The sequence below is a fragment of the Diabrotica virgifera genome, chromosome 7 (genome assembly GCF_917563875.1).
Source record: "Diabrotica virgifera virgifera chromosome 7, PGI_DIABVI_V3a".
NCBI classification, from domain to species: domain Eukaryota; kingdom Metazoa; phylum Arthropoda; class Insecta; order Coleoptera; family Chrysomelidae; genus Diabrotica; species Diabrotica virgifera.
Window position 1 is genome coordinate 189,696,877 of NC_065449.1, and position 23,891 is coordinate 189,720,767.

General features: G+C 31.2%; 1 protein-coding gene across 2 annotated transcripts in view; it reads right to left on the reverse strand.

The window, feature by feature from the left end:
- LOC114333041 (protein phosphatase 1 regulatory subunit 16A) overlaps window positions 1-23,891 on the reverse strand; it is a 194,005-nt gene that overhangs the window by 108,920 nt on the left and 61,194 nt on the right. Inside the window, exon 1 of one of the 2 annotated variants that reach the window (XM_028282863.2) lies at window positions 21,258-21,399. The exons of the other annotated variant lie outside the window; for it this stretch is intronic. The gene's annotated coding sequence lies outside the window, so the exon portion shown is untranslated. Of the gene's footprint in view, window positions 1-21,257; window positions 21,400-23,891 lie in introns of those variants that run through there. 2 annotated transcript variants of the gene reach the window in all.

Sequence of the window (23,891 nt, forward strand, 5' to 3'; positions counted from 1 at the left end):
TTAATAAAGTACTTAAAGGTAACTATCAAAAAGCTATATAAGAAGTCGATAGCATCAAAATTAAGCAAGTTATGATGGAAATAAGAGGACCCTTTCAGATTTTTTAGAGAAGAATGAAAAATGAAACATACGTCATTTCCACAAAAATTAAAATTTATAGTAACCCATTTAAAACTTTATTTATTGGAACATGAGTAATAACTTCAACAATTTTGACCGGTTTAGAATGCATATTTTTGAAAAAAAAATACGATTAAAAAAAATTAGAATTTTTCAAATTTTCGTGAATTTCATTTTCTTTTGATAATAACTCCAAAAATACTCGATATACTTAAAAAATGGTAGAGAATAAAATTTTAGTTTTAACTTTATTTAAGCATTTTCTTTTTTTAATATTTTTTTACAACAAAAAATAACCGAGATAGAAACATTTAAATCCTAAATTTTACTGCGAGAACCATGTAACCGGGGCCCTTTCACCTTGTATTAAAAAAAAAATAAAGGATTTAGAAAATTATGTTTAATACAGTATTATAGAACTTTTGTTGGATAAATGGTTTTTGGATAAATGTCATATTTCAAAATTTAACGGAGTTATTTTAAAAAAACCAATAACATTTTCCTTGAAAAAATTTTATAGCGGAGATTTTGTATGTATACAGGTTGTGGGAAGTCCAATTAGTCGTTTGTTGTAGGAGATACGAAAAAAGTTTATTTAGGTGAGATTGGTGCATATATAATATCAGAATTTAAATACATTTCCAAATATACAGGGCCACCCATATTGACAGGGTGAAACAAAATTATCTTTTGTTTAATGGAACACCCTGTATATTTTTACATTTTTGGATTCTCCTCTATGTTTTATTTCTTAAAATATCAGGTTTTGTGATGTTATACGAAGTAGTTTAAAAGATAATTACGTTTTTATTTTCAAATTTCATAGCAATATTCACCCCCTGTATAATTGTAGTGATTTGACATCAGAAAATCAATTTATGTTCAAGTGATTTTTAATATAATCTATTATTGTTAAAAATTATTAATCTAGCAAAACGTTTAATTTTAGCTAATACAGGGTTGGTCGAAACTGAATGAGTGTTTTCTCAAAGTTTGAGAGTATGAGTTTTCTCAAATGGAGCAGCCTGTAATGCCTGTAATGAGCATTGTAATGAAATGCTATTGTATGGCACTTTATTATTTCCCACCCTGCCAGTGAGAACTGAATTTATTTTTGAAATCCCTAACTTTATGTCTTTAATTATTTTAAATATTGTAAACGATTAAAAAACAATCAAATTAAATTGAAATGAATAACCAGTGTATATCTTCCAGATTTACTTCATATTTAACGTAGCCTGTACCATAACATTGCACAGATTATTATCCCTGTATAGCAACGATATACCATGAATGTGAATTCATACTTGAGAAATGTCCTATATCCAGTCTCACAAAAAAAGGGATTCCTCAAACATAATATATATGCAGACAAAATCAGCCAAAGTGATTTGCGATATCTAATTAAAGGCCCTACCAAGTTGGTTTTGATGAATATAGCATGGAAGCACGACGATACTTTAGTGATAAGCGTATTTTTCGTAGTAGCTATAGTATGTTGTTTTATATTATGTATTACCTATATTAAATTAGTTTTAGTATGTTTCGTTTATCTAAAAAAATGTAAAACAAACAAAAATTCTGTTTTTCTTGTAGTTGTTTTTTCGTATAGATATTGTTTTATATTGTAGTAAATTGAATTTAGTTTTAGTATGTTCCGTTTGTTTGTAGAATTATATTTAATTAGATTTGCTTTAATTACTAAAATAAATAAATTTTCAATTATATTTTATGTATTTGTGGAAAAGGAAACCTAGCATTAGCGGCCACATTTCTATAACGGCCAATTGTTTTCTATTTTTAGTGACCGTTATTGTCAGGTTTTACTGTACCAATAATATTTTATTAAATTATGAAATATTATTTAAATAAAAAGTTTATAAACTTGATAAAAGAAAGTTTGCTTAGAATTTACTCCTCTATCTAATTATGGGGTTATTTTTAATAAAATAGTGTTCACCCATGAGAAGGGGTAACATCCACCCCCAGGATAAAAGCGCAAGTTGGTACCATATCATTTTTGTTTCTTGAGGTATCCTCTAACTACTTACGAATTTTCATGAAAATTGATGGAGGTTCAACGAAATCAGGGGTGAAAACCTTCAGTGACTGCCTTTTTGGAAATATAAAAGATTAATTTTTTTCGTGATTGTCGATTTGCTAATTTTCTGATTTTTGGTTGCTATAAGGTTTAAAAAATTAATAAAAATTATAAATCATGCACATAAATATAAAAAAATATTTATTTTACTTAATTAAACGAGATTGCTTGAGCCAGAATGCTGAAATCTGCATTTTTTTCATTAAAAAAAAGGTGGATTTCACCCCTAAAATGCAGAAAGCGCAACTTGGTGCCATATTACTTTTGTTTTTTGAAGTATCCTCTAACTAATCAACAATTTTCATGAAAATCGATGAAGGTTCAAAGAAATCGTGGGTGAAAACATTCAGTGACTACACTTTCAGAAATATAGAAGAATAAGGTTTTCGTGATTTTCGACTTGTTAATTTTCGGATTTTTGGTTGCTATAAGGTTTGAAAAATTAAAAAAAAATGTAATTCATGCACATAAATTTAAAAAATATATTTATTTTTCTTAATTAAACGAGATTACTTGCGCCATAATGCGAAAATCTGCATTTTTTACAATTTAAAAAGTAGGGGTGTATTACACCCCTAAAATGCAAAAGCGCAAGTTGATGCTATATATCTTTTATTGCTTGAGGTATCCTCTAACTATTTACCGATTTTCATGAAAATCGATGAAGGTTCAACAAAATAGGAAGTGAAAACTTACAGTGACTGCACTTTCAGAAATCTAAAAAATAATTTTTAAAAAAGGGGTGTATTTCACCCCTAAAATGCAAAAAGTGCAAGTTGGCACTATGTCACCTTTGTTCCTTGAGGTATCCTTTAACCACTCACCAATTTTTATGAAAATCGATGGAGGTTCAACGAAATCTGAGGTAATAACTCATATCCACCTTCACTGACTCCACTATATACCTTTTATGGTATTTTACATAAAAAAAGGCTGAGCAGATTTTAATTTAATGGCTTTGTTATTCCAGCAGTTTCTTGCCAATGTGCAATCCATATATTTACTGCAACTAAACATTTTATTAAATTATTTTACCAAAAATAAGAGAAAAAAGCTACGATGGGTGCATTGTCTTTCATTCGACATAAAGTGGTTGTTTTCATTTTCAATTGTTTTTAAGTCATGATTGGTTTTTTCTCAATTGAAAAGATTGTGGGAAAATCCCTATGTTGTGAGAAAATATTTATTTTCCATTTGTTTTTCTTTTCCATGCCAGTTTACGCAACGCCAGGAGTCAGGACTAATTAAAAGCTGGTTGAGTTATGAGTAAGTGCCCCGAAGTGTTTGTAGAAACAATTTCAAAAATAATGAACAGAGTTGTGCAACATAAGTATCTACTTGAAGTTTTAATTGAAATACACAAAAAAAGTGTCTGAAATCCGCTTTGATTTATTAATTTAACTTTAATCAGAAATACTAGGAAATGTAATCAATATTACCATTGGTTATTTAAAGATTTGAAAAAGATAAAAATTGGATAACATTCTTTACTTACAGCTTAAAAGATTACCTTGTCTTTGTTAAGATTAATACAGCCAAAGTAATTTAATCTAATGATCTCATACTCAAGACGAAAATTTTCTTAAATATGTACAAATAAATATTTTTGTAGTGTAAATTATTAATACAAGAGCAGATAACCAAACTGAGTTGGAAGAACTTTTAAAAGTGACAAAATAAGAAAAATTGCTAGTATACTACATATTTAAATGAATCGATAACAATTTTCATCAAATATTCATTTCGAAATCAACCAAAAATTTCCAGTTTATTTGACGTTTTGAAGTCTTCGTTCAGATATATATTTTGTAACGTTATAAACGTTACAAACTTTGTTATTTTATTTTCAAAAATAATTATTATATTATATTTTCTTTAATAATTCATTAATTCCTTAAATTCTTCTATTGTTTTTACTGGTTTTTATTAAAAATTAGTTGGCGCCCTCACTTTCCTTTCTGTAGGCAATTCTCTTTTCATTTGTAATGGAAACATCTGATTCTATCCTAAGACATTTTTTAAGTTCTATGCTTCATTGTCATTTCGATGATACCTGTCCTTAAGAAAAACATACAAATGATTTTTAGATAAATCTAGCGAGAAAGGGTTAGTGCACTGTTTGAAAAAATTAAGTGATGAAGATAAATTATTATTAGAATTTTCAATGGACGGCTTCCAAGTGCTTTAGTAATATTGTCTTCAGAGGCGGCTTTACCTATTGTGCAGGGTCTGCGGTGCACACAGGCGCCGGGATGTTGGGGGCGCCGAGCGCCAAAGAGCGGGTCCTTTACTTTGTTTCAACATAAAATATGCTTTAAAACGATTAATGAAAAATTACATTGGCACTTAATCGCGATTTATAGATTACCGTCCGCCCGGCTGTCCGTCCAACGGATGGGCGGCAATATTATGATTAATTTGAAGACATACCGACAATGTTTTCGAAATGGTTGTGGAACCTATAAAGGTCAAATTGCTTGGGACTTGCCGGGCATTTTCAAAGGCGTTTGTACACGTGTCATGGGGTAATTTTGGGAAATAAGCTTTGACGGAATGGATTAAGTGGATTTCTTTTGATTAAAATTATTTAAAATGAAGATTTTCTTTTATTACTACCACAATTATTGCGACTTTCACCGAAATCAGAGCGCAGAGTCAACATTGTCGCAAAGTCTATTAACAAATTTATCACTAGTAAGTATTTAACATGAAATAAAAATTGAAGTAAGTGATATTATTTAAGATTTGCGAATGCAAAAGCACGAAAAGTATCTTTTTTATAATTATATGCTGTAGTATGTGTGTCCTGTAATAATTCGTTAATCAATTATTATTTGTTTAATAATCACAAAGTTGTTCTTTTTTATTCATCTAACCAATTCCTTCCTAAAAGTACTATTTATTCGTGTACTCAAACTTGTCAAATTTCCTTAAGGCCATGGGTACATAATTCGCAAATATTTTACGGCTAAACCTACTTTTTCTGTCTTTACACGGCAAATTACGTGTAGTAAAATTCACCCTGACTGAATTCACCCTGATTGTCTGACTGACAATATGCTGACAATATTCTATTCGACTGAGTGCGTTGTAAGACAAAGATAGATTTGGAAAATATTACCACGGACATGGTGTCCATTTTTTCGAATCCTGAAAAACTAATATATACTTTTAAAAAATTTAAAGGCAGAATGAAAGACTAAATTATTACCGAGGGTCGAAAGTCCCTTAAAATAAATAAAAAGTTTATTTTGAATGAGATATTTGAAATTAAAAATCACACTAAATTTTCTCTTGGTTTTTCACTTCTGTAACTTATTAAAATAAACATTATAGAAGTTCTCAGGGACTTTCGGCCCTCACTAATAACGTAATCTTTCATTCTGCGTTTAAATTTTTCAAAAATACTTATTAGTTTTCTCAGGATTCGAAAAAAATGAATCCCCATTTGAATAGCATTGCAGCCGAAAATACGTACCGATCCTCTAACCAATTTTCAACCTTACCTCATAGATAAAAATGTTCATTTTTAATTAAATATTTTTAACAGATTTATGTAGGTTGTTCTGACGCCGTGAATACCTACTCCCGACATCATTTAATATTGCACTATTAATTTGCATCTGGATTTTTATTTACATTATAAGCGTACCTAATACCCTCTAAAACTCTATGTACTAGTGCTAGGTAGGTATCTATTCGACTATTCCATTTTGACTGCGCGTCTACCAAAGGGCGCTACATGGGCTAGAGCCGCCTCTGATTGTCTTTCTGGTTTATTCCATAATATTCCATGAGTTTCTATATCATAGCAGTTCGAATTGCGTGTGTGATCGACCATTTTTTTCTAGCTGAAGACAAATCGGTTAAATTGATAATACCATAAGCTTTTGAAGCAGCGTCTGCATTCTGCGTCTATTCCAAGGTTAAATTGATGGGAATTCAAGCAAATGCCTTTTAAAGGTTCTATGAACAATTAAATAATATTTGACTTACTCTAGATCAGCTAAATATTTCCTCTTTACATTAAATTTCTTACAACAAGAAGAATGACATCCCCAAAATTTATCAGGAGTATCAGGTAAAAAACATCGTTGAAAGCAAGGCCATGATATTTTCTTGCTTTCAAAAACATTTTGATCATCCAGCCTCAAAAGTCCACTGCTGAACATAGGTCTGGATATTTTTAATGGTTGGATATTTTTAATAAGATCAATAAAACTTCAAAATCATTCCTTTATGCACAAATATGAATGGGAATATACATAATTTCAATTCAGTGACGTAAGTAATTACGATATTTCTGTACCTTAAAAGAGAACCGGTAGTAATTCTTTATGGCTTTTATTACACTTTATCGTAACATTAAATCTTTAATTAAAATGTACAATTTGCATATACGGCAATAAAGATAACTCTCGCGGATATTTTTAATTACCCGACGATATAATATACATAGTTTCAAAAGTTATGCATCACCTAAATTTATGCTTATTTTCATAGGTGATTTTTTCGTGAACATATTAAGAGGATGGGTACGTATTTTCGGCTGCAATGCTATTCAAATGGGGATTCATTTTTTTCGAATCCTGAGAAAACTAATAAGTATTTCTGAAAAATTTAAACGCAGAATGAAAGATTGCGTTATTAGCGAGGGCCGAAAGTTCCTGAGAACTTCTATAATGTTCATTTTAATAAGTTAAAGGGGTGAAAAACTAAGAGAAAATTTAGTGTGATTTTTAATTTCAAATATCTCATTCAAAATAAACTTTTTATTTATTCTAAGGGACTTCCGGCCCTCGGTAATAATTTAGTCTTTCATTCTGCGTTTAAATTTTTTAAAAGTATTTATTAGTTTTTTCAGGATTCGAAAAAAATGGACACCATGTCCGTGGTAATATTTTCCAAATCTATCTTTGTCTTACAACGCACTCAGTCGAATATTGTCAGTCAGACATTGACAATCAGTGACAATTTTAAATATTTGACATGGCACCGGGAATATTTTGAGCTGTTTATTAAATAATATTGATATATAGTGCATTTGATAAATAATTGATTTAAGACGTGAACTTAATAAAAAGTTATTTATTGTGTATTATTTGTGGAAGATCCAAGCAGAGAATACATCAGGATAATATATATTCTGTGATCCAAGTATTTTGTTGTTAAAGATGTTCAAAATTGTAAGCGTTCCATAGTAACAATATATTTTTAAAAAATCACTTTAACACTTTTTCTCTTTTCTCGATTGAGTATTAGTTTTTGTTGTACATATAAATTATTACCATCACTGAATACATAGTTGGTGAAAAAATTATCGCATTTATTAACTGAATTAATAATTTGCAATTATATAAATAACAGTTATCCAAGAACATTCAAAAGCCATCTCTTTAAGTTAATGATGACATTTTCAAGTAGAATGGCATTCTAGTAATGTTTACATATCCATACCAGAGTGAATTTTACTACACGTAATTTGCCGTGTAAAGACATAAAAAGTAGGGAAAGCCGTAAAATATTTGCGAATTATGTACCCATGGCCTTAACGGATTCCGCAAATTTATTTTACTATTTTATATTTTTCTTTGGTATTTACACAGTTGAGCAAAGGTTTACTCAAACTTCTTTTTTGTACTTATATCGGGTGGAAGAAAAACAATGTTATTCTTATGTTAAGTTTGAGACACCCTGTAGGGAGAACAAGTTACAAGTGTGAGTATGCATCGAACTCGTATATTGTAGTCTTATGTTTTGCGAACATTTTGTTTTTTAAATGTCCCTGATATATTTAGAAACAAAGAAAATGGACGGTTAAATTCTTTAACATGATGTGTTTTAACTGAAAAAACTAAATTAACAATAAAAAAAATAGTTTACGAAACTTTAAAAAAAAACGCTGAACGGAAGAGCCGCCCTAGAACTTTATCGTACCGATCTATTATCGTTATAGTACTAGATAATGGCATTCTATAAAAATAGCAAAGTTACTCGTTATTTTGATATGTTAGAAACACCTTGTATACTTGAAAAGATTTTATGGTTCTACGCATTATTAATTCCTGCATTTGAGAAAATGTTCGATGCCATATTTCGGGGACACTATAGATTATTGCATAAATCAAGAGAATATTATAGTCATACCATGTCATACTTTCATTTCAAATTAGTTCATTTTTCTGAGAAATTAATAGTTCACAATATTTGCATTTCATTCTATTTCTATTACGCCAGTCAATACGCGAGATTAAGAACAAGGTATTACCTCCGAATTCTATCCTACTGCATGGATTTTAATGAAATTTTGGGAGTAGCCCAATCTCTTGATTCAAAGTCTATCCTATATACCTACTATGGCGCTTTTATCATGGGGGTGGTTCCCACCACTTTTCGGGGGTGGAACATTTTTATTTTCGAATTATATGGAGAAAAAGGAAGATTTTTAAGAAAATTTAAAAATGCATTCTATAATTTGATCACATTTTTTACAAAAACCATTCATTTGGTCAAAGGTATTGCAGAAGAAAAACAATGCATTTAAATTCTAGTGGGTGAGGGGTTAAATATATGTACTTTTCATTTTTCCTTAAAGTACATTAGTCATATATTTTTTTGCACCATATCTCACTTAGTTTGAATGTAACCGGCATTTAATGGTGATCGTTTTAAAGGCCTTTTCAAACACTACAAAAGGCGTTGGTAGCATTATACACCTAAAACCTACCGTTCCTCTGTTATTTCAAGTTGAATACACCAATTTGAGCAGGCACCAAAAAACAAACTCTTTTCACCTACCATATCTCTTTTTGTATTATAAATAGAACATTTACGAAGGAACGAATCTCTTTGTTATTTATAACCTAAAAAATGTTTTATATAGGTAGTGTTTTTAGTTCGATGCATAGTTTTTAAGGTATTCACAAAAAACCGTCCGTAAAGGTGTAATTTTTCAATGAAAATGGCCAATTTTCAACTACGCATAACTCAAAAAGTATCGAGTTCTCAAAAAAAAGTATAGACCAGTTTTTGCTTAGAAATAGGTTATCTAGCCACTTCCGTGCTTATTTTGACCAACAAATTTTCCACCTCCTTGAAGGAATGGGAACCGCCCCAAGATACAAGCGCCATAGTATATAGGGTAGATTTTGTTTCTTGAGGTATTCCCCACTTACTGTGAAAATATCAAGTACATCGATGTAGTAGGATGGAATTTGGAGACAAATACCCTCATTGACTGCCTTATAATAATGCTCTGCTATGATCGCGTGAGAGAGGACACACACAAGATTATAGCATAATTTCTATTTACTGTAACTTTTTAAGTTTTTGAGCTACAGCAACGAGTTTTATGTCATTGGAAAGGTAATTTTGCATTCTTTCAAAATATGTAAAAATATACAGGGCGTATCTAAAAAAATTAAGATTTTTTTTCATTTCAGGTTCAACCGGAAGCCACATTTTGGGTAAAATATATTGTGATAATAGATAATAAAGTACCATATATGTCTGCAAAATTTCAAATTTTTGTTTCTATTACAAAGGAAGTTACGGGCACTCGAATATTTTTTTATAGAAAATTCATAACTCCCCTCCTATGGGGAGTTAAGAAATCTGACTAATGTCATTCAATTTACCGATAGAATTTCAACAATATATCAAAAAATAAACAAATTCCTTGCAGCCTTTTTTGAGCAAATCTAGTTCAAAGTTATGTCAAATTTTGACCCCTTAAATATAGGCAACCCATAACTTTTTCTGAAAAACTATAATACTCTTCTTATAGCCCCATCTTTAAGCTATATAACGACTTTTTCAAATTAAACTTATCTTAAACAAGTTTTTAGATAGGTAGGGAAATGTGTCGGGTGGGCGGTCGGCCATGTTGGCCGCCATTTTGAATTTGGAAATGTTAAATTCCGTATTTCTATTTACCTATCGATGAGCTTACTTTGAGTTAAATTTCATTCGTTTCGGTCAAAATTTGCAAAAATGGGCCCTAAATAACCCCCTATTTCGGCCCCCCTTTGAGAGGTTTTTTTAAAAGCTTAGTTTCTCCACAAAATTCTCTTAAACTTACACATACCTAATTTCATCGAAATCGGTCCAGTAGTTTTTGCTGGGCGGTGGCGACATACGTACGTACATACTTCTGACATGTTTTTTTTATTTGCTTTTTAGACTCAGGGGGACTCAAAACGTCGAAAAAAAGTGAAATCTGAAAAAAAATTTTTGCACGATCCTATAACTTTATCTATTATACTATACTACGTATGTAGTACGATAAAGTAAAACAAAAAGGCACATAATGTTAACAATTCTGGTCGACACGTTAATAGTTATTTGTCGACCAAGTGAGCGGTATGTACAGCGCAACATAAGAGAGACGAGATGGTTTAATGGAGGCTCTGTGATGGTTTTGGGTGGAATTTCCTTGAGAGTAAGCACGGATTTGGTGTAGTGGAGGCTCTTTAAATAGCGAGAGGTACATTGCATCGATTTTCTTTCTTTGAACACTTCCTTCCTTTCGCTCTATACTTATATAGGAAATAATTTCATCTTAGTGTGTGATAAGACATTCTCCTCCTCATGTATCGCATGTCGTCAGTTAAAACACATATTAAAGAGTAAAACCGTCTAGTTTCTTTGTTATTACAGACATCAGAGAAATTATAAAATAAAATGTTCACAAAATATGAGACTACAACATAATTTTGATGTATACCCACCATAGCATTTCCTCCCTACAGGTTGTCTTAAACTTTTGTTTCAGTTAAAACACATGTTAAAAAATAATTCCGTCTTTTTTGTTTGTTTCTAAAGATATCAGGGACATTCAAAAAATATTACGTTCACAAAACACTTGTATCTTGTGCTCCCTAAAGAGTGTCTCAAACTTAACATAAGAAAAACATGTCTTTTCTTTCACCCGGCGTAAGTACAAAAAATAAGTTTAAGTAAACAAAAAAATATAAGAATCCGTTAATCTGTTCATGAAAACATCAACTATGAAAATGAGTATAATTTTAAGTGATGCATAACTTTTGAAACTATGTTTATATTGTAAGAAACGTGGATTCCTTCACCAATATAGTAGACAGGCTAAAAATTTTATAATAGCCATATGAAAATATTTTATAGACTTTAAATTTAATGGAAACGACAGTCATTTTTGTTATATAATCTTTAACAGTAACAAAATGATGAAATTGTTATTTAATATAAAAAGTTTTGGTCTAACAATGAACGTTAAGAAAACAAAATTTATGAGAATATCGAAAACTCAAAGAAATAACGAGAATTTTCTATTAAACGGAACCAATGTTGAACGAGTGGACAAATATGCATGTCTTGAAAAGGTTAAAGCAAAGGGCCTAGCCGGGTAAGATGGTGAAAAGTGCCCCCAACCCAATCTAAATTCCATATAGGCCACTTTATAGCACATATAGAGGAATTCACTTACTGAAATTTTTAGCCCCCTAGGTGGTCACGTGACCCCCCTAGAGCCTAATTAGGCTTTTTATGTTTTTATTTTTTATCTCAGCCGCATTAAGAGCTAGCCAAAAAGTTTATTTAAAAAAGTTATAAGTTTCAAAAAGATCTATATGAAAAAATTTTTTTTATTTTTTTGGCGGGAAATTCGAATTTTTAGAACAATTTTAAACTTTTAAATAAATCTGAAAAAAAAACTAAGACACTCGTTTTTACGAAAATTAGTTATAATGTGTATTTTTACACAATCTTTGACCCTTAATTTTTTCAGATTTTTAAAATTGGTGAAACGTACCTTTAAAAATAAAAAACCGCATTTTTTCGGTTTTTTTTTCGTTTTTTTGATACAATTTTATACATATTTTTCAAAAAATTTAACACCGTCACTAGAATAGGTAAAAAACTGAAAAATAATTAGGATTTGCTTCATAAAAATTTTTTGTAACGCCATCCATTTTCAAGATACAGGGCGTTGAAGAAAACAAAATTTTACATATTTTTTACGATTTTGCCGAAACTACTGGCAACATTGTAATAAAACTTGGCGGGTTTTAAGAGGTAGTTATTGTGCAAGGTCCCTATACCATAGGTTGTATGGTAACTTTGACATTGACAAATGAAATATTGTCATCGTGACGTCACCCAGACGATCAATTTTACGAATTGTTTATATCTTAAGATATAATGTATCTATAGATATTATTAAGTGTTTTTAGTATAATAACTTTAACCGAAAACTCTTTTACAAGTGTTAAGATACATTTTAATGTGGTTGTATTAAGTACCTACTTACTTTACTGGATTTTCTTTCTGCTATTCGTGTATAGAGACATTACAGTTCTGTAATGTCTCTTGCGGTTCTTCACATCAAGTTTACATCATCTGTGTAGGTTACAATCTGCTTAGACTTATTGAACAATATATCTAATTAAGTCTATAGATAATAGATCTATTATATGTAATTGTTTCATATAAAATTATAACCAATATTGCAGCCATCTGAAGATCGTTTGAATAAACAATTATAAACTAAATGAATATATAAAATGGGCAAAATTCCCTTTATTGCGCTGAAATTGTATTTTTTTTATAATTTACTGTTAATGTAAAATTTCACAGGTACCTATTGAATGGAATCATAATGTTTTAATAGTTTTAGATATTATAATCCAGTACCTAACGTAATCAGATGCTCTTATGTTAAACTTAAGGGAAAAACTACTAATTTTGATACATAAATCTTTAGTTGAATCTCTTTTTCACCATGGTTTACATGTTAGGAGGAATTTACAATAATGTACTACATGCAGTATCCCCAATTCAAAATTATTATATACCTACTCAAAATCATTTAAAAAAGTAAATTGTATTCAACCCATTATTAATATACCTAAGATATTTGAATGATTTAGTCCCATATATACACAAGAAAGAATCTCCTTCTGCTTTAATTAAGTAGTAATGCTATTCTACTGCATATATTTAATTGCAATTATATTCTATGATTTTTGTAACTCTACAGGTATCTACCACATTTTTTAACGAATATATGAAATAAATAGTTATTAAAAATTCAAACGTATTTTTTTAAATATACACATTTTCAATACATTCCTACTTTCCGAGTTCATTTCAATGAGTGAAGTGAATGAATTTGAATGCAGCATTCTGGGTGACGTCACTCCCGCCATTAGATTCTCGACGCTGATTGGTGGAAAGTTACCATGCAACCTGTCTATTTATGAACCTTGGTTATTGTGCATGTTTTGACATACAACTAAGGATTTAATATTCATCATTGGCGCGCATAGGGGTAATGGTCTGAACTTTTCAAAGAAAAAAAGATAGTACGCCACTGACATATTTCAAATTAACAATCATTTTTGAATTCCTCGTTCAATTTGCAATAAAGAATCTATCTTCTCATTTTTTCATACGACGCGCTGTATTGCTGCAAAAAATAAAATATCTTAACGCTTCCAAAGTATTCGAATTAATTTTGATAATGGATGTATGAGTTTATTATGTATGTAGATGTAGAAACTACTAGAAGTTCGAATACTTTGTAAGGGTTAAGATCTTTTATTTTTTGAATAAAAATGGCGCGTCGTATGAAAAAATAAGAAGATACATTTTTTGTCACAAATTGAACGAGAAATTAAAAAACGATTGTTAATTTGAAATATGTCAGTGGCGTACTATCTTTATTCTTTAAAAAGTTCAGACCATTACCCCTATGCGAGCCAATGATGAATATCAAATCATTAATTGTATGTCAAAATATGCACAATAACCAGCTCTTAAATCCCGCCAAGTTTTATTACAATGTTGCCAGTAGTTTCAGCAAAATCGTAAAAAATGTGTAAAATTTTATTTTCTTCAACGCCCTGTATTTTGAAAATGGATGGCTTTACAAAAAATTTTTATTAAGCAAACCCCAATTATTTTTCAGTTTTTTACCTATTCTAGTGATAGTGTTACCTTTTTTGAAAAATATGTATAAAATTGTTTCAAAATACGAAAAAAAAACTGAAAAAATGCGGTTTTTTATTTTTAAAGGTACGTTTCACCAATTTTAAAAATCTGAAAAAATTGAGAGTGAAAGATTGTGCAAAAATACACATTATAATTAATTTTCGTAAAAACGAGTGTCTTAGTTTTTTTTTTCAGAGTCATTTAAAAGTTTAAAATTGTTCTAAAAATTCGAATTTCCCGCCAAAAATTAAAAAAAAAAAATTTTCTTATAGATCTTTTTGAAACTTACAACTTTTTTTAATAAAGTTTTTGGCTAGCTCTTGATGCGCTTGAGATAAAAAATAAAAACATAAAAAGCCTAATTAGGCTCTAGGGGGGTCACGTGACCACCTAGGGGGCTAAAAATTTCAGAAATTGAGTTCTTCTATATGTGCTAAAAATTGGCCTATATGGAATTTAAATCGAGCTGGGGGCACTTTTCACCATCTTACCCGGCTAGGCCCTTTCAACAAAATGAGAAGAGCGAGATTAAGGCTGATTTATGTTAAGGCTGGGCAGTGGCGCATGGTCAGAGGACGCAAGGGAGGCTTAGCCGCCCCATAAATTTTTTACACACATTACACTGTTTTGTTTACTTTGCTATTTTGCTTCGTGTTAGAGATATCGGAAAAAGTTATTTGAACAAGTTGTTCCAAATAATCCCACATACCAAATTTCATCACAAAATTCGCACTTTTAGTTATTTTATTATTTGTAGTCAGGATCCTAAAATTTGAGCGGAGGCTGCTGGCCGGAAAGTCTCACTTGCTAATGCTCCGCGCAGCTCAGCAGCGTTTAAGGAGACCCGGTCTCCTTAGCGCTGCATTGTCGCTTAACGCACACGCTGCCCGGAGATTTAGCAAGGGCGGCTGATCGGCCAGCAGCCTCCGCTCCAATTTTAGGATCCTGACTACAATTAATAAAAAAACTAAAAATACGAATTTTGTGATGAAATTTAGTATGTGGGGTTAGAGTAATACTTGGAACAACTTGTTCAAATATCTTTTTCCAATATCTGTAATGCAAAGCAAAATATCGGTAATTTACCGTGTTTTTGGATTCGCAGTAGGCCGCTTTTAGAATTAAAAAAAAAACAGTTGAGTATCTTAAAAAATGTGAACCTTCAACCTGTATGGACTGCAAAACTTCAAATCTGTATTTATTTTGATATGCATATCTACTTACAGAGATAGAATTGTTAACAAATAAACGACACAAACTTTGGTAATACACTTTTACAATTAGACTAACTATTTTTAAAATGATATGATATTATGAAATTATGAATTATGATATTATAAAATGTAAATAAAAAATGGTTAAAACAATGGGGGCTTAAATTAGATGAGCCGCCACTGAGACTGGGCGTTATCCGTCCACCCATATTACCGATATTCCAACATTATTCAACATATATTTGCAAATGCCATAACAGCAATAAACCTCCACACCCAAACTCAAAAAATAAAACTAAAAAGGGGAGTTAGACAAGGAGACAACATGTCACCAAAACTATTCGATGCCGTAATGCAGCATGCATTTCAAATGTTAGAATGGGAAATCAAAGATTTAAATATCGATGGCGAAAGGCTGAACCACCTACGATTTGCAGATGACACAATAACCGACGACTTAAAGAAAGCCCACGAAATGCTGCAAGAACTACAACGAGTTTCCCAAAAAGTAGGGTTCGAAATAAAATTTAGGAAAACTAAAATGATAACCAATTTAGTACCCAGCGGACCATTGAAACTAAAAAACTGCCATGTCGAAACAGTTGACAAATACATCTATCTGGGCCACGGAATACAAATAAGTAGAGACAACCAAACATGCGAATTATCTAGAAGAATAGCTTTAGGATGGGCAGCGTATGGCAAACTAAGAGACGTGTTCAAGGAAAATATCCCAATAAAGCTAAAAAGAAAACCATTTAACCAATGCGTACGTCCGGTGCTCACTTATGGAGCTGAAACACTGACATTGTTGGTCCCAAAGAAGCAAATACAACCATCGTTTATGCGGAAAATCAGGTTTTCGAGGGTTATTCGGGGGGTTTTTACTGGATTTATCCAACTATTTTACCTTTATTACCCAACTATAGGGCTTTTCATTCACAGTAATTTGTTTCGAGCGTCTGTCATGTGTCACATAATATTAATATATCTAAGTCATACGTTATTGGTATATCCAATGATACAAACCAAAGACGTATGACGTAGATATATTAATATTATGTGACACATGACAGAAGCTCGAAACAAATGACAATCGATGAAAAGCCCTATTCCGAGAAGGTAGAGATCTTTTGAAACATGCGAAAACTCGGTTTTCAAGTGTTTTGGGGCAGGGATTTTACTGGATTTTTTTACTTTGACCACCTTTAAACACTATGACGAATATTTTCAGCATAATTGGACGTGTATTGTGTATAACTACTATCATCAAAATATTCTTTTTTCATACTTGGGTTTCTCCCACTTTCTATAGCATTAAAGTAACGTTTATAGGTTACAAAAAGTAGCATAAATATTTTCAGGTATATGACATAACAGCACTAGAGGCCCTTGGCAAATTTTCAGGTTTTAGGTAAGAAAAATGTACAATATACGAGTACATATTATATGGATTTATTATCATACTGAATGAGTGGAGTAATATAAATGTAGTTCCTCACAATCGGTTAGTAATTTATGGATTTCTAACCTTTGAAGTAATCAGGAAGCGACTTATTACTTACTTTACTTTCCCAGCTAGCCGGGAAAGTACTTTCCCGGCTAGCATCTGTCACTTTTCTACCTTCAAATGTCAATGTCATTTTTGATTAAAAGATGGTTTAGAAAGAATAGAATCCATTCAACATTTATTTAATTAAGAAACAACAACAACAACAAAAAGAAAACTATATGGAATTATAAATATTAATAGTTACATTGGAATTATGATTACTATTAACGGTTAAAGTAAGACCGTGTTGCTCAAAATTATGAGTTTCAGAAATATATGATGACGCCGATGTTTCTGGATTTTCTACATGAGACAACATATTAGCAATTTTTATTTGTCCATGTAATGAATTCTCCACATATCCCTCTGCTACGGTGTTGGATTTCCAACCCCCCAACTTTTTCAACTGTAGGATGTCTCCACCTGTATTTGCTAATAATGTTGCTGAAGTACGTCTAAAACAATGTCCTGTAAACCTGTTAACATTTTCCAACTTTAAATAAGTTGCTATTTTTTTGGGAAAACTTCCTATAGCATTATGTCCAAAAGGATACAGATATTTGAAACGAAATTATTATTGGTAGATTGTGAGTATTAGAAATCCATAAACTACTAACCGATTGTGAGTAAAATAGTATACAAACCTCGCGGGAACTCATTCTAGCCTCGCGTCTGTAGTTTACCGAGGTGCGAAGCACCTCGGTAAACTACCTTGCCGTTCGGCTGAAATAGAGTACTTTCCCGCTAGGTATGTAATATACTATTACATACTGAATGAGAAAAATTACGTTTACTATTATTTGAGATTGTATTTTCAACCTTATGCGGTAGGTGGAGGGGGGCGGCGGGCTAAAATTGCACCGAGTGTTAACTTAAAACGTAAAAAATGGACACTTGAATCAGGTTGTACCGGTCTCAAAAAATATTATTAACCCCACAAAAACTTAAAAAACTTGAAAAAACCTGTATTAGGGGTGGGGTGTTTAAAGGTGTTTTGCCCAATTTTTAAATGTCCCAAAGGACTCAGTTTCTTCAAATTACATATAACATAAAAAAACTTTGATTTGATATACAGTGATGAGTGCGCTAATAACCGGCAAAATATGTAATGCAAAAGATGGAAGACGTATTAAGTTCTGAGATCAAAAGATATGAAACTAGTAGAGGTGGCAAATTTAGCGATAGAAACGTATAAATTTACATTACATATATTGATTGTTTCCCACCTTTAGACATATCGAACGAGTCTGGGAACTACCACTGTGACTGAATGTAAATGTATGGGTTCCTATCGCTAAATTTCCCACCTCTACTAGTTTCATCTCTCTTTATTTGATAACTTAATATGCTTTCCATCTTTTTGCGTTATTTTGCCGGTTATTAGCGTGCTCATCAATGTATTTTAAAGTCTATAAAATGGAGAAAATCCTCCAAAACCACTAAAAACCTGTTTTGTTGGTTTTGTACCTTGCGTAAAAATTTGGAAAAAATCAGAAATATATTTTTTGATAAAATACACAAAATAAAAAAGAAACTTGCAACCAACTCCAAAAAAAGTTATATACGCGTCTTAAAAAAATGCATTTTTAGGTTATGTACCTACACTTTAACCTACGGGTCTATAAAAATAGCTTGTAAAAGCCTCGACTATGCGCATTAAATTTTTGAAATTTTTAAATTGATTGTAACCCACCGAAAAAAAAATAAAAAAATTACGGTTTTGGGGAAAGGGGTAAGGGGAATGGTGGGCTAAAATTGCGCAAATTGAGTCTTACTTTTAATCACATAGAAGGTAAAAAAAATGAAAAAAAAATAATTCTGGGAGTGAGAGCATTTTGCCTATCTCAACTGGGAGTACCGTTTGCCCGGCTGCCAACGAGTTATGGGTTTATAGAAAACTAAAGCACTTTTTGAACGATAGCCGCTAACGTATTACCCAAACTTTTACAAAAAGGGCCTAGCCGGGTAAGATGGTGAAAAGTGCCCCCAACTCAATTTAAATTCCATATAGGTCACTTTTTAGCACATATAGAGGAACTCACTTTCTGAAATTTTTAGCCCCCTAGGTGGTCACGTGACCCCCCTAGAGCCTAATTAGGCTTTTTATGTTTTTATTTTTTATCTCAGCCGCGTCAAGAGCTAGCCAAAAACTTTATTTAAAAAAGTTTTAAGTTTCAAAAAGATCTATATGAAAATTTTTTTTTTATTTTTTGGCGGGAAATTCGAATTTTTAGAAAAATTTTAAACTTTTAAATAACTCTGAAAAAAAAATTAAGACACTCGTTTTTACGAAAATCAATTATAATGTGTATTTTTGCACAATCTTTCACCCTGAATTTTTTCAGATTTTTAAAATTGGTGAAACGTACCTTTAAAAATAAAAAACCGCGTTTTTTCGTTTTTTTTTTTCGTTTTTTTTTTTCGTTTTTTGATACAATTTGATACATATTTTTCAAAAAATGTAATACCGTCACTAGAGTAGGTAAAAAAATGAAAAATAATTGGGGTTTGCTTAATAATATTTTTTTGTAACGCCATCCATTTTCAAGATACAGGGCGTTGAAGAAAACAAAATTTTACACATTTTTTACGATTTTGCCGAAACTACTGGCAACATTGCCATAAAATTTGGCAGGTTTTAAGAGGTAGTTATTGTGCATTTTTTAACATACAATTAAGAATTTTATATTCATCATTGGCGCGCATATGGGCAATGGTCTGAATTTTTAAAGAAAAAAAGATGGTACGCCACTGACATATTTCAAATTAACAATCATTTTTGAATTCCTCGTTCCATTTGTGACAAAAAATCTATCTTCCCATTTTTTCATACGACGCGCCGTTTTGTTGCAAAAAATAAAATATCTTAACGCTTCCAAAGTATTCGAATTAATTTTTATAATGGATGTACGAGTTTATGTCTGTAGTAGATGTAGAAACTACCAGAAGTTCGAATGCTTTGTAAGGATTAAGATCTTTTATTTTTTGAACAAAATTGGTGCGTCGTATGAAAAAATAAGAAGATAGATTTTTTGTCACAAATTGAACGAGGAATTCAAAAACGATTGTTAATTTAAAATATGTCAGTGGCGTACTATCTTTATTCTTTAAAAAGTTCAGACCATTACCCCCATGCGCGCCAATGATGAATATCAAATCCTTAATTGTATGTCAAAACATGCACAATAGCTACTATACCTCTTAAAACCCGCCGAGTTTTATTACAATGTTGCCGGTAGTTTCAGCAAAATCGTAAAAAATGTGTAAAATTTTGTTTTCTTCAACGCCCTGTATCTTGAAAATTTGTTACAAATCTGTTAACTAAATCTGTTACAAAAAAATTTTATAAAGCAAACCCCAATTATTTTTCAGTGTTTTACCTATTCTAGTGACGGTGTTACCTTTTTTGAAAAATATGTATAAAATTGTATCAAAAAACGAAAAAAAACCGAAGAGATGCGGTTTTTATTTTTAAAGGTACGTTTGACCAATTTTAAAAATATGAAAAAATTCAGGGTGAAAGATTGTGCAAAAATACACGTTATAATTGATTTTCGTAAAAACGAGTGTCTTAGTTTTTTTTTCAGAGTTATTTAAAAGTTTAAAATTGTTCTAAAAATTCGAATTTCCCGCCAAAAAATAAAAAAAAAATTTTCATATAGATCTTTTTGAAACTTACAACTTTTTTAAATAAAGTTTTTGGCTAGCTCTTGATGCGGCTGAGATAAAAAATAAAAACATAAAAAGCCTAATTAGGCTCTAGGGGGTCACGTGACTACCTAGGGGGCTAAAAATTTTAGAAAGTGAGTTCCTCTATATGTGCTTAAAAGTGGCCTATATGGAATTTACATCGAGTTGGGCGCACTTTTCACCATCTTACCCGGCTAGGCCCTTTTAAGAGTTTCATTGGTAGGCTGAATTAAAAAGCACGTTTGAGTAAAAATATAGAAATCGCTGTAACTTTTTATTCTATACATTATTACTAAACTATTCGTGTAATAAGAAACATTCTAATGCCACGACCGGTTACAATAATAATTATTATTCTTCTTGAGGAAAAGATCTCCTTAGAGGTGAAGCTCTACTGGCTTTACAATGTTTTTGATAAAAATTACGCAATTATTTCCAGCAAGGATCAACATAATTAAAATTAAAACAACTATGTATTCTAACAGGCAACATTAATATCCCATAACAGATGTACCTGTTGAAATAAGAAGGAAAATTGTTATAAGTTGGCACCTATCTTTTAAAATGATTTTTTCTATTAACAAGTAAAACTTTTTATGTCAAATTACACTACCTCAAAATATGTTATTTAGCTTATCACAATGAGATCATCCGTTAAACAAAACACTCACATAATAAACACAATTACGAAAATTCACTAGTAAGAAACAGTAACTGAAAAAATATTATTTTGTATTATTGTACGAATACTGTATGATCATTATCAATGTTATCAGAAACGAGATGATGCTAATTCAGTTTTATCAAATTCGATAATGTAGGTGTTTGATTCTATCAGTGTCGCGCCGAAATTATTTATTATTAGAAGTGTGTATGTTATGTCTGAAGACGTATGTACATTATTATTTTAACCAAGTATTTGCCACACATTTGGTTATCACAAAACATGAACTAAAATAACGCTATAATTTAAATTTTTTCTAAATTTTTCGGTTTTTAAACTGCCAAAATTTGCAAAAAAATTGGTACAGAAGGCGGCACTGTAGACTAGCTTCGAAGGTTCATACTATTGTTTTCTGTATTTTTAAAATTTAAATAATATTTTTAAAATTGAATAATGTAATTTTATTATTTTTTTATTATTATTTTTTAATTCATTCTGCGGCACTTTTAACCAGAGCTGGGCAATACCCGGGTACAAGTACCCGAATGTTGTACTCTCTCAGTACCCAGTACCCGAGTACATTTTCAATAAAGTACTCGGTACTCGTACCGTACCCGTAGTGTATCGCATGCGCGGATCCAAGGGGGGGTCAATGGAGTCAATTGCCCCCTCCTTGAGACCTCGTCTGGTGTCTACTGACACTTTTTTAAAGAGATTAAGGTTAAAAAAAATAGTGAGTTTCGTGTCCTGTTGATAACTGAATAACTGAAACATACCTAAATATGGCAGAATTCCTTGGAATCGAAAATGATTAAAAGTCTTTGGAACATAACAAATGAAACATTCCCACAATAAATCTGTTTATTACCATCTATTCAATTCAATGCCAGAGACCAGATAAAAATAGTAATTGCCGCTGCTATGTTATGGTAATTTGTTTTCTAGAAAGATTTGTATTGTTGACTGCAATAAAGTAAGTCGGTGGTCTCCAATAGACGCTGTAGGCTGCGTACAGCATCACGCCGTAGAAAAATTATTCATTTTCGTTACTTTTAATAAACTTTGAAGGACAAAAACTATCTTATTTTCTAAAATTGTAATTCTAAAACACAGAGCCCGAATAAGAGCCACTTTTAGAAGGATCTCAAAGTATCATGTAACGGAGACTTAAAATTGGCATTAGGGATCCACTTACGTTTCTCGGTCTTACTGTATGGTGTCGAGTCTTGAACTGTGAATAAAATCGATCTAAATCGCCTTGAGGCTCTCGAGATGTGGTGATATAGAAGAATTTTAAGAGTTTCTTGAGAGGAGAAGATTTAAAACTCCACAATACTAGAACGTCTTAGCAAGACTACTGCGATTATAAAAAGCATCAAGAAGAGAAAGCTGGAGTATTTCGGACATGTAATGAGAGGTCCCAAATATACAGGGTGAGGCAGATAAAAGTCCTATTAGAAATATCTCGAGAACTAAAGGAACCAGAATCATGAAAATTGGAATGAAGGGGTTTTGAAGAGTGATCTCTTTAATGAAAAATTTTCATCGATTTGCTACTTCCGGTTATACCGGAAATGGCTTATAACTTCGTATTTTTAAATGGAACATCCTGTATATTTTTACATTTTTGGATTCTCCTGGATGTCTTCTTTCTTAAAATATGAGGTTTTGTAATGTTATACAGGATAGTTTAAAAGATAATTACGTTTTTTTTCTTAATTTCCTAGCAACATTCACACCCTGTAGAATTGTAGTAGTTTGACATCAAAAACTATATTTATGTTCAAACGATTTTTAATATAGTCTACTATTATTAGCATAGCTAAATGTTAAATTTTAGTATACAGGGTTGGTCGAAACTCGGAATGAGGATTTTCTGAATATTCTTAAATGGAATACTACTTTTTTATTTCTTAAGCGTTTCTTATACCTAACTGCTTTAATTTGTGAGTTATTGGTAATTCAAGCCAAACATTAATTTCAACAAAAAATACGTGGAATTTGATTAGGTTTGCCGTGAAAATATTCAATCACAAATAATTTTTCGGAAATAAATACATATTAATCTTGACTGATCTTTAAAATTGCCAATAATGGTTGAGCTATCAAAATACCTACGTAGTTAACATTCTTGGCGCGATTAACAATTAAGCACAAATTAAAGCATTTAGGTATAGGGAGTGCTTAAGAAATAAAAAAGTACCATAAAATGTCTTTTCATTGCAATACTAAAATACAGGGTGTTCCATTTAAGAATATTCAGAAAATCCTCATTCCGAGTTTCGACCAACCCTGTATAATAAAATTTAACATTTAGCTATGCTAATAATAGTAGACTATATTAAAAATCATTTTAACATAAATAGAGTTTTTGATATCCAACTACTACAATTCTACAGGGTGTGAAAGTTGCTACGAAATTAATAAAAAAACGTAATTAGCTTTTAAACTACCCTGTATAACATTACAAAACCGCATATTTTAAGAAAGAAAACATCGAGTGGAATCTAAAAATGTAAAAATATACAGGGTGTCCCATTTAAAAAAACGAAGTTTTAAGCCACTTCCGGTATAACCGGAAGT